The 11429-nt window shown below is 40.5% G+C and overlaps 1 pseudogene; it reads right to left on the bottom strand.

The window, feature by feature from the left end:
• Positions 1-492: 492 nt before the first annotated feature.
• On the bottom strand, positions 493-610 carry LOC117240490 (annotated as a pseudogene).
• Between the last annotated feature and the right edge of the window lie 10819 nt (positions 611-11429).

The following is an 11429-nucleotide window of genomic DNA, read 5'->3' as shown; positions in this document are numbered from 1 at the left end:
AAATCAAACACCGGAGGCAACAATCACATGGAAATAGTAATCAAAATCTACGTAATGATAATATACCAAATCAACAATCAAGATGCACAACCCGTCATCCGGAAGCCGACGCTACTCACCGCGTGTCAATGCAAGGGAGAAAAACAACAAACAAAACATATCTTATTAAATAAAATATAAGAATATAGACAAAATCACTCCAATAAAATAACACCCGCTGGGAACACATTTAGGCATATATGCACACATGAATAAATAAGGCACTGTTACCAAGTAAAGTCAAAATCTACACACGGAGCATCAGGATACATTTCACGAAACCTATCTAAACACCATGAGAGTACTTCAGGACAAGTACCCCCCCTTGATCTGAGGAATGGTGGCGTAGGAAAGCCTCCAACACTTGATCAGGAATCTCCTCTGAGAAACGAACCTTCGCGCTGGCATCCGTATCAACCACCGCATGGGGGGCGCGGCGGGCCCAGCGCGCTCTGCCAACGCCACACGGAATCCCAGGCGATCACCCATCCAAGTACTATCCGTGCCCGGCGCTGCTTAACTTTCGTGATCTAACGGGAACGAGTGCACTCAGCGCGGCCAGGGCATTGCCTACTTTCACTTGAACTGGAATGCATTTAACTATGTGTACTGCTTCTCCTGCGACCAAAGCCATGTGTCCTGGAGTTTTGGTTATTGCATACGCAAATTCATCAGGTAATATAGTTGCTAGACTGAATGCATTCTCTATTATTTTCTTTTCCGAGATGCATCTTAGTGTCAATATATCCTGATAGAGTACCGTTATTTGTCTTCTGACAGTTTTTCTACGTAAATGAATTTTGAGTTAACGTATGTGAATATATCCAAATTTTTGACTGCTGTTTTACGTTTGGGTATAAATGTATTTCCTTTAGTCGTTTTTAGGAAAAAGAGCTTGGGGTGTTCTGTGGATAACAGGGTGTATCCGCACAAAGGCTGTTCTCCAGTTTTGGTTAGCACAAAGGTTATTTCTTGAGTCGTAAAGGCAAAACCCGGTAGCGTCGGGTTGCTATTGGTTTTTATTTCTTGAATTTTTGTGGCGATTCCTTCGTACAAGACGTCATATTGCTCGAACTTACATAGGAATAGTGGATGTGGCTGCCAATAGGTGTATCCATCTTCTGAATCCAAACAAGTTCCTTTATTAATAGCGCATTCATTGAACTATTCATTAGACTTATTCATTAGACTAGCACTATTCATTAAACTTATTTAACGAATAGTAAGTTTAATGAATAGTATGATTTACGAATAATAAGTTTAATGAATGCTATTAACAACGTTTTTGTGTTTAAACGAATCCACGGTCAACGGAATAACTCTTTACTAAACGTAGACTAATCTTAGACGCAAAAATACGATTGTTGAAAATGCTCGATGTGTTACTCTCCAAGACAATCGCACGAATGCCAGCCTCGTGGAGATTTTTCTCGCTGTACGATTGCATTTGCTTTCTATACTCGTTTGGAAGCATCGAGAAAGTTCCAAACACCGTTGCTAGGCAGTTTCTACCTCGAGTTTGATTATTAATACAATGTATGTCCCATTGTATCGGCACCTCTGGGGCAACATCACACGTGGCTAGGCCCGCTCCCGAGGCCGCATGCCGCCACTACCACATTTCTCGGAAAACCCATACAACCACTCCAGACCTCCGTTAGGCAAAACGTCCATCCCGTGACCGTGGCTACGTTCGGCGACCAATTGTCACCTCGAACCCAATCTCGCTATCACAAATCTTGAACAATTACAGCTAGGATAAAATCTAGGCTAGAGTAGAGGATGTTCCCAAAATTTCCAAGAAAAGGCTTCGGCTTTCCTTTCATCTTCGATATATATAAAAAAAGATAGGCGAATGAACAATACTTTATTCAAAAGGCGAAGTTACACTTCAGTAGCAAAATACAGACTGACTTACTTACTAAAGAACTGGGATCTTTGCCTCCTCACTATGATTCATATATCTCACGGGTGGGCGTTCGGTTACTGTCTATTCTCACCGCTATCGCATGACCAGGTGACTTCGTATAAGTTGATGGAAATTTTATTGTATAAATCCAACAGAGTGTCGGTTCAAAGTGTTACAACAGAATAATGTGTTGAGCGCTAATTTAGGAGGGTTTTTATATGGAGGTTTTAGTCCCTTTGGAGGGGCTGTTTTGTTATTATTTCGATAGCTATGGCATGCAGGATGTTTCGTCTACTTTATTACTGTTTCTGAGCGGGTGGCCTTTCTTGAGCGTGTGACACTTCCACCGGCATGTCGGTTGACGTCCACGGTTCGGCTAGCGAAAAAAGGAATAAATCGTAAAACTAAAGGATCGTTCAAAATTGATACTTTATACGTTCGTTCAAGTTTGTATAACGAGATTGCGATATTAATTATACTATGTTACGTAGATATTAGTCTATATTCACTATTTACTGAAACTGTAGTAAGACTGACTAAACTTCGATTTTGATGTTTTTTGCGTATGTCGTGCAAATCTATATTTTGAAAAATCTTTTCCTATCCATACAAGGACTGAACTTGCTTAATTTCCGAGATATTCGCGAAAAACTGCCGGTATCGCTTGAATGAATTCTGCCTATAGTTGTGCGTCCGTGCAACCTATGCGTAGGTTGCTACCGGATACAGTATTTTGTTCACAGTATATGTAGGTATGATAGGGGGGATTGAAAGATTACGGGGATTGAAAGATTACGGGAGATTGAAAGATTACGGGAGATTGAAAGATTACGGGAGATTGAAATATTATTTAACTGCCAGGTAAAGAGAGACGTCCGCTTGAACTCGCTGACTAAGCCCTCTTGTCTTCATGTAGGCATTCTCTGTAAACACACACATACATTCTTTTATGCAAAAACTGCCTAGGTCGAGTTCACCGTCAAGCCACAAAAACGCGTGTGCTCGGCAAAAACAGAATAAGCCGATGAACCACCAATCAACGAAATAAACTTGATCATTACAATAGACAATATAGAGGAAATTTATGTCGATTTTTCCCTAACAATAAATAATGTCAATGTTTGCGTACATTTATTGTACAATTATATTATTTATATAAATGTTCTTATGCTGTACAATTACATATATGTCGAGTCAAAGTCCGAATCTGGGCCCGAGTCGTCCTCTTGGCGGAGGCTTGGGACAGGTAAGGATTCCTCACTGAAGCTATTCATTTTTTTACACTGAAGTTATTTTTATTGACACACACAAAAATGTTACAGAGTTGACACAGCTCACAATGATCACATACTCGCGACATCCGTGACGTCGTTCGTGGAAAAATAGGTCTCTCCTGTCTTCCTGTAACTGGGACAAAGACTGTTTATCTGTTGAAGGATTTTAGGTAACTAGATATTAGTGTTTATAACGGTCCTCGGGCTAGCCGATCACGTACTGCGGAGACGCGTCGGCATCTGGTAAACATCCTGCCCGGGGAATAGGATCTGCGTGTGGCGAGCTACGGGTCAGAAACCGTTGGAATGTTTACTGCCACGTGCCGCTACAAATCTTTCTTTTAAGGAGAGCTATAGGGTTACTCAATGCCTTTGTTAGACAAAGCGTTCATCCCTTGACCGCGGCTACGTTCGGCGACTAATTGTCGCCTTGAGCCCAAGCTCATCATCACAAATCTCGAACAATTACAATCGGACTGGGTGACTACAATTGTTTAATTACAGCTATGGTAGATTCTAGATTACGGTGTTAAGGAATTTTTCCGAAATACCAAGGGGAAGGCTCCGATGACCTTTCATCTCCGACATATACTTTAGCCTGCCACGTGATTCTAACAACCTCGATTGAATTTATGTGCAAGTGCAAGTGCATTTTACGCAGTTTATCAATAGTTAGCGACTATCTCCACTCGAATAACTCTACCAGTGCTATACAACTCTCAGGGTGCATGCCGTGATCGCCCACTCCTTATAATAATATCAAACAATCCCATTATTTACATCTACAAATTTAAAGCCGTCGCAACAGAATACCCATCCACTAGGTAAACAAAACAAAATAATACAACCGCCAAGCACGAACGCTATGTAGATTGTTATCATCTGTTCCATTCGTGCTTTATAGACTAAACACTCATTCGTTAGATATTTAATTATTAAATTCAAATTATAAACTGAATTTCAGCCACTGTCTAATAAATACTGCTCGCAAACCATCTATCATTTCTTAAATCAAATATAAGAATTGTTTATTTTATAAATTATGCTGTGTGTCTAAACACAGCCCACTTAAACATTGTATCGACCGCGTGACATTGATTGTCAACAAGTCCTATAAACTAAGATCTTTCAAATTTCTTTTGTTTTTGATAGACACAACCGCTAGCCGATGAGTTATTCCGGTATATTTGGCTTGTTCTTTGTTATTATACAATTACTGCCACTTTTTACGACTGACCTCCTTTCTCGTAGTGACGCGACACTATGCTATATTTAATCAAAACTCATAATTGTAGCGATAAAATACTTCCTATCAATACAATATTATTTAATACAATAATATAAAATTTAAATATCCTGGTTTAGGGCTGTTAAAGGATATAGGTTTGGGTTTATTAATTAATCGATTCACGCAGATTCGATTTTCTCCAATATATTTGATCGCCTCGTACAACACGTCTTAACACACAGAATACACTCGGTCAATTAACACGTGGTCGACTTCTAAGACAAAAGAGCGTCGTTAGAAGTCGTACCAACTTAGCTTGTAGTAACTAGCGATCATGCCAACCTAACATTTTTCAACACTCCCCTTTGATCGTAGTTCCTACAAGCTCCATAGCTTTGGTGAAATACTGAGTCTTAACCCTATTTAAGCCTTTGGTAAGGATGTCAGCGTCATTCTCAGGACTAGGTATATACGTATAATCTAATATCCCCTATATATAATACGTATAATCTAATATAAAAGTAACGCACTTGGACGTGCTTAGAACTTTCGGCAGCTACTTCATCCTTTGACCATGAAATAGCTCCGATATTATCACAGAAGATCTTGCAAGGGCGAGGGCAATATGACAATTGGCCCAACTCCCTTAACAGTAAGGAAATCCACACTGTTTCCCTTGCTGCTTCCTGCATCGTCACGAACTCCGCTTCGCACGTCGATTGAGCTATAATCGGTTGTTTTTTGGATAGCCAGGATATCGCACCACCAGCGAGTATGAACACATACCCGCTCCTGGATTTCCTGTCTACCGTGCAACCCGCAAAATCCGAGTCGCAAAACACCTTCAGAGGTTGCCCGGTCCTTTGGTATACTAACTTCAAGTCTTTGGTCTTTAGTAAATATCTGAATACCCGCTTCGCTGCTTTCCAATCGGATACAGTCGGATTCGCGCATCTTTGGCTTAGTTTCCCTATTGCACACGCAACATCAGGACGACTTACAGTAGCTACATACATTATGTGCCCCACAGCTTGTTCATATAATTTGCTGTCGAGAGGCTCATCACGTTCAATATCAAAACCAGCCTCGCATTCTCTAGCTAGCGGTGTCGACACTCCCACCACCCCAACCTCACGAGTAATGTCAAACAGATCCAGCATTTGACCTATCTGTATGGATTGATCAAATATCACAGTGGTGCTGTTTGGCATGCTCAGGCGGATGGATAGAAATTGAGTGTCTACACCTAGCATTCTTACGTCTAATTTGTCCTTAATCCTAGCTTTGAATATTTCAATCCACTCCTTCGTCCCAAACACAAGAATGTCATCCACATACACAGCTACAATCAAATCTTTGGACGCATTCACATACACACATGGATCGCTCACACATGGGTTCAGACTCATACCCTTTAAAATACTATTGATGTGCCTAAACCACATTCTCCCAGCTTGTTTCAGTCCATACAGGCTCTTTTTAAGTTTACACACAAATTGAGTTCTGTCCTTCCCTGGCTTGGGAAATTCTGGTTGCTCCATGTATATATCCTCATCCAGAGAACTGTTGAGATACGCACATTCCACATCGATGTGCTCATAAACCCACCCATTCTCCGCAGATAGAGCAAGCAGAATTCTTAGAGTTCTGCGTTTCACTATTGGACTGAAGGTTTCTGAGTAATCTACTCCAGATCTCTGCCAGAATCCCCGAGCTACCAGTCTAGCCTTATACCTATCAGGGTCTCTCTTTATCACAAGCACCCACTTACAGTCTATAACGTTTTTATTTAAGTGTCTTTGCACAATGTCCCACACATCTTTTCTTTTTAGATTGTCTAATTCTTTCCTTATTGCGTCAGACCGCTTTTGAGCATCTGGCCCCCTCAGGGCTTCGTACACATTCACAGGTACACACACGTTTTGAGTTTTACAAACGGTCGCAGTATGAGCACAATTATCACATGTTTTCGGTTTCGGAGGCCGTCTTGCCGGCCTCCTGGGCACAATCGGTACACTCACAGCCTCCACTGGATTATTCTCACTCGTTAAATTATCCATAAAGTAGTCAGTCTCCCCTTCGTCGTTTTCGCCATCACTCTGTGTTTCGACGTCAGTCTGGCCAACTCCCCTTCCAAGTTCAAAGGCTTCTACATCCCATATCCATTCTGAGGACCTACTTTTTATATTGCTCATCTCCGCTTTAGCGTTCTTGTAGGGGAACGTGTTCTCCACGAACCTGACATGACAGGATATTATCACCTTCTTGATCTTCGGCAGGTAAACTCTATAACCTTTGACCTGTTTGTCATATCCTACAAATATTCCCTCATCCACCCTGCTCTCGAATTTTCCTCCGCTTGGACTCTTCAGATACCAGACTCTGCATCCAAGCACACTCAGTCTGTTAATCTCCCCTTGGAGGTCACATCCCTTACCCTTCCATAATTCCAGTGGGATCTTGTCTCCGATAGCAGTGAATGGAAATAGGTTCCTTATGTGACATGCCGTGTTCACAGCCTCCCCGCACAGATAGTCAGGGAGTCCTGATTGGATGAGTAAACATCTAGACATTTCGACCTATTTGCTCGTTCGGAAACCCCATTTTGTTCAGGGTTTCTAGGAACGGTCTTTCTGTGTAAGATGCCTTTCTCCTTCAGATATTTCTCAAAGTTTTCCCCCGTGTACTCAACCCCGTTATCAGTTTGGAGGGCACTTATTTTGGATTGGTGCAAAGCCTCCACTTCCACCTGGTACTCGTTGAAACATTTGAGTACTTCATTCTTCCTACTGATGATTCTGACGTGCATGAAACGAGAAAAGTCATCAATAAGGGTCTCAAAATAATTACCTCCGCCCAGCCACTTGCATTGAGTTCTGCCACTAATATCGCTGTGAACAATCTCTAAAGGGCGTTGACACATGTGGTGAGCTGTCCTCGGAAATGGTACTTTGGTCATCTTTCCTTTCACGCAGACTCTGCATGGTTCCTCATGTTTCCTCGAGTCCTCTTTCACACTACTTACAGGGATTTTCCTCATCGCATTCCCATGTAGATGACCTAATCTCTCATGCCATGATACGATACTTTTGTATGCCTTGGCTTCAATGACCTCAATGTCGTCGTCATCTTTCCCAGGTCTTTCCTGATCATTCTCCACGGAAACGTTTGCTACATGCCTTTCAGATGGTATTGTCTCTAGGTAATACACATTGTCTCCTGCCTTTGAATTGAATATTACATCCCCATCATCATGTGTACCGATGGCCTCATCCCTCGTACATACTGCCAATTGCCTGATTGAGATTAGATTCACATTTAATTCAGGTACCCACAGGACGTTCGACAAGTATAGGTTCCACCCGCCACAGGCCTTAGTCATCTTCACGACGATCGTTCCTTTTCCCTTGACTTCCAGGTACACCTTACCAATCCTGATCTGTCCAGTTGCAGGCACGAAATCCACGAACCGATACCTGTCCGAAGTCATGTGATTTGAGGCCCCCGAGTCAAGGTAGCTGATCCTGTCCCTTTCCATGTGGCTGATAGATGATAGAGTTAGCGTGGAGATAAGTCCCTTGGACTTCGGTTTGTCTTCTGATTCTCTCTCCCTTTTGTCTCCTTGGTTTTGGTCCTCCTTATCTCCCTTTCCCTCTTGGCAGTGGTACGACATATGGCCTCATTTTCCACATTTGTAGCACTTCTTATCCTTTTGGTCTTTGTGCATTGGTTTCGCGCCATCTTTGCTTTGTTGAGGCTTGGGCCTCCATTGTTTCCAGGTCGCCATTGCGTTGTTCTTCTCGGATGAATCCATGGCCGCTTCGATCTGTTTTTCTTCAAGTAGAAGATCGGACTTCACGATCCTCATGGTTAGACTCTTATCGATTCTTATTGTTCTAATATACATTGCACAATTTGGATCCGCCACGAGGCCGGCCAAAACGAAACATGCCATCATATGGTCTTCAATTTTTAATCCTACGTTGGAGAGCTTGTCGCATAGGTCGTATATCCTCCCGCAGTATGTGGAGATATCCATGTTGGGGGTCTTCTCTATAGTTCCCAGTTCCCGTATGCATAAAACAGTGTCCATCGACGTAGACCTCCGGTGGACGTCCTCTAGCACCTTCCAGGAATCCCTTGCTGTTTTCAAAGTCCTAATTTCCCCAAGATATTCGGGGCGAATATGCCGGGAAGGTACGCACGTGCCATGTTGTCCATCCTCATGCACTCTGGGTTCAACCTTTCTGCTGCCGTAAATCCTGGCTCTATTGCTTTCCAGCAACCCAGGAAAATTAACGAGGCTTCCGTCATTGTCTTCCAATATTCGTAATTCCCCTTTCTTAGGGCCGGCTTCATATCGCTGTCCACATCACCTATTCTCTCCTGGTCGACCATGGCGTGGTCTCTTCTTGGATTATCTCAGAAAACACAAAAACTCAAAAGTAATGCCTTTTATTACCGCAGTTTACTGCCCTGGGCCCATAACCTGTTAAAGGATATAGGTTTGGGTTTATTAATTAATCGATTCACGCAGATTCGACTTTCTCCAATATATTTTGTAATAATATATCGCCTCGTAAGACACGTCTTAACACACAGAATACACTCGGTCAATTAACACGTGGTCGACTTCTAAGACAAAAGAGCGTCGTTAGAAGTCGTACCAACTTAGCTTGTAGTAACTAGCGATCATGCCAACCTAACATTTCTCTACAAGGACGACATATCCAGTGAATTAACGGCGCCTGAACAATTGCATCTCCTTAAAATTAACGGGTAAATCTATAACATAAGTAACAAAATTATTATCTAATTTCAATCTAGTACCCAAAAACTGTTCAACATAAATTCACTATACTCAAAGTGCATTCCCTTACAAATGATATCGATGTTTATGATATTTATTTGCTATATTATTGTTGATATTATTTGTTATAGGGCCAGACCACCGACCTCGGCCAGGACTATCCTGATTCGCCTTCAACATGGCCACAACCAACATAATATTAACTACGATAAAAAACCAAAATTAATAATTTGACTCTAACTATCGCCGCTATAATACGACTGGCCTGTATACATATTAAATAATTTATAGTAAATAACTTGTTTATAAATACACCTTGTCATATTTATCTACACTATCCTTTATCTTACGACCTACACCCACCTTGACCTACACATTATCGGTATTCCTTTATATTGTTCACAAACCGTTATAGCGCAATATTTCCAAATTCTATCATGTTTAATTCGGAAATATTATAATGGAACTTTCGGGCAGCCGACTATATCAGCCCAACTGTCTCGGGGTTCAAAGTAATTTCCTGTGCTCCCAGGTTTTTTCTTGTAACGCGGCTTGGCAAGTAGATAGTTGTCACTGTACGACACTATATAAAATAAATTAGAACCTACTCTAATGTAGCTACAGCTACAAACTCACATCGAAATACTCGAGGAACGGCCAAATAGATAGAAATAAACTGAAAATACGGGTAAATGCAACCTCACTATATTCACATTAAGGAAAGGTACCACATCTCTTATTATTCTCAACCACCACATCATACAGCAAATCAAAACAGTTAGATAATCAGGTCTTTGCCCGGACCATCTACATCCAGACAAATTTGTTTGGAAACAACACATAAATAAAGAAATCGAGCAAATCAGACTCAAAAGGAAGAAAATGTACTGACTCATTGTAGACATTCTACCAGTGAACAATTACCAAAAAATAAACTATCGCTACATAAAACAAGTTTACTATGAATGTTCGTAAAAACCAGAAATTCGTTCGAAGAATAGAAAAGCACTGATCTGGTATATGGTCAGTTATGACCATAGAATAGGTGCTAATGGGTCGATGTAGATTAGCGGTGAATTCGCATATAGTACAGATATACACATTTATATTATACAGAGTGTTTTTTCAAATTATTCTTTCGGATAACCATTCCGATGAAAACAGTTCTTCTTGTACAAAAGCAACAAAGCTTTTTCGTAAGGTGAAAATGCGTCGTTCAAAAGACAATTTTTTTCAAACGATGAAATTAAATGCAAATTTATCTTCATGCTTCATGGTGAATTTCACATTGTTAGATTTGTAACCAATCAGGCCAAAGAAAATGCTGATGCTCTGATTGTAAACACAGTCAATCGATTTTCTAATGAAAATAAATCCGTTATCATTGTCGAATAAGATATTAATTTGTTAATGTCATTATGACGATCGATCAGTTCGTCGAAAACGACAGGACCGAGGAAAAACTGAAGCAAGAAAGAGAAAAGGATAATCCGAACTTATTTAGTGATTAAGCTCAATTAAGCGGTTCAATGCAACAGAATCCTTTATTTTGTTCTTTATTTTTCCAAATACTTCTAATTTCACAAATAAATTTGAAAGACGTATAAAATAATTATATTTAAAATAACATAAATTGATAGTCTCGTGATTATCGCATTCTCAATTTAGTTTTCGATATATTTATCCGCGAATCGACGAACTTTAGTGCAAATAAAATTATTATCATGTAACTACTGTGGGGGAAAGGGGCCGCGCCTTCGACAAGCTTGAGAAGTGTTTATCCAGCGAATACCACACGCATGTAAATACACCGTAAATAAGCCGCAATAATTACAAAAGATGAGGTTAGAAAGGAGTTAAGAGTGAAAAATTTGAGTGCACTCGTAGGTTACACGCGAAATGATTAGCATAAAATAATAATTGTTCTATTTCGAAAAATAATATCAATTATCAATTCGTTCAGTATTTGTATAATTAACTTGTTTTTATTTCAAGCAAGCTATTAAAAAGACTAACCCTAACGCAATACATTGATGACATTTACATTTAATTGGTTTACAATAGACATTTCTTACAACCTATGCAGTTATGCACGGGACATTGAGTTAGCCCAATTCTCGTTTATATATACTATAAACAGAAGATAAGAGATAGATTTGTGGTGGACTT

Source organism: Bombus vosnesenskii, unplaced genomic scaffold (assembly GCF_011952255.1).
Source record: "Bombus vosnesenskii isolate JDL3184/JDL3185 unplaced genomic scaffold, Bvos_JDL3184-5_v1.1 scf7180000014691, whole genome shotgun sequence".
In the NCBI taxonomy this organism is placed as follows: Eukaryota; Metazoa; Arthropoda; class Insecta; order Hymenoptera; family Apidae; genus Bombus; species Bombus vosnesenskii.
The sequence above is the reverse complement of the archived record's forward strand: the minus strand, read 5'-3'. Positions and strand labels throughout refer to the sequence as shown.